We start from the raw sequence: 1,632 nt of genomic DNA, 5'->3' as shown, positions 1-1,632 counted from the left end.
GGTACAGAGAGTACATTACATAGCTTAAGACAGTGAAGCAGATGTTAATTCTTTAGCCTTAGATAATAAACACTCATAACACAGGCTTGCATTTACCTTTACCTGTTTGTTCCTGAGGTTCTAGGATGAGTAATTTTGGTTTCTAGATGGTGTACTCTCTTGAAAATGAGCAAAATCATATTGCATTTATTTCCCCACTATTACATAATAGGGATGCAATTAAATTTTATATATGATTCTTGAGAATATGGTCATATCTGCATGATTTAAGATTTCTAGCTCTGATTCTGAGTACTTTTACATATTCATTTTGCATGTTGCAGGCTACACACATATATTTTCCATTCTTATTAGTGCTCCTTCTCTGTCCATGGTTCTGAAGGTAAGAAGCTAGTCCATAAAAGAATAATACAGTATCAACAATAACAGTAAAAATGTTCTGTTTCATCAACCATCAAGATGATTGATGTTTATCATACATGACACATAAGAAAGGGATGTATGTATTTTTTTAATCTTACCCTAAATTCTCAAAGTAAAACTTTTTAAATAGGAGCATAAAATAACCTTAGAAATTAGAGACTGGCCAAAGTCTCACTGTGAACTTGGAATTGAGCTTGTAGGAAAACACAAATATACTGCCATATTCTTATGAAGTTTAATGATGCTACTTTTCCTTGGCTTTTATAATAAGATAGACAAAATATATTATGGAAAATGTGAATGATTAAATTTTTATTAGAATTTATTATCTATCATCAGTAATCAGAGATGTAAAAGCCAGTTAGTTAGGCTATCTACTAGCTGTGTTAGAGTGATGACCATGAAAATTATAATGCCACCAATGACTGGCATTATTGAGTGTTCACTATGTTTTTCATAAGCATCATGCAATTTAATATTTTTTAAAATCTTTATTGTTGAGAGTATTACAGATGTCCTCCTTTTTTCCCCACTGCCCCTTCCACCTGGTTATCGCCCCACCCCAGAGAGTCCCAAGCAAGGGACATCCTATTGTCTGTGTCCCTAGGTAATGTATATATACATATAAGATCTTTGGTCAATCTATTCCTGCTCCTCTTCCCCTCTAAGATTTGTCCGTCTGTTCCATGTTTCCATGCATCTGATTCTATTTTATTCATCAGTTTATTTTGTTTTTTAGATTCCTTGTTTGTTTATTTATTGTTGATAGATATGTATTTATTGGCATTTTATTGTTCAATTGTTTTATCCTTCTCCTCCTCCTCCTCCTCCTCCTCCTCCTCCTCCTCCTCCTCCTTCTCCTTCTTCTTCTCCATCTCCTTCTCCTTCTTTCCTCTGTCTCTTCTTAAAGAATACCCTTCAACATTTCATATAATACTGATTTAGCGGTGATGACCTCCTTTAGTTTTTTATTGTCTGTGAAGCTCTTCATCTGACATTCAATTCTAATTGGTAGCTTTGCTCGGTAGAGTAATCTTGGTTGTAGATCCTTGCTACTCATCACTTTGAATATTTCTTGCCACTCCCTTCTGGCCTGCAAAGTTCTGTCGAGATATCAATTGACAGTCGTGTGGGTGCTCCCTTGTTGGCAACTGACTGATTTTCCCTTGTTGTTTTTAAGATTTTCCTTTTGTCTTTATCCCTTGGCAT

Source organism: Myotis lucifugus, unplaced genomic scaffold, assembly GCF_000147115.1.
Source record: "Myotis lucifugus unplaced genomic scaffold, Myoluc2.0 scaffold_663, whole genome shotgun sequence".
Classification (NCBI taxonomy): Eukaryota; Metazoa; Chordata; class Mammalia; order Chiroptera; family Vespertilionidae; genus Myotis; species Myotis lucifugus.
Note: the sequence above shows the minus strand (reverse complement) of the source record.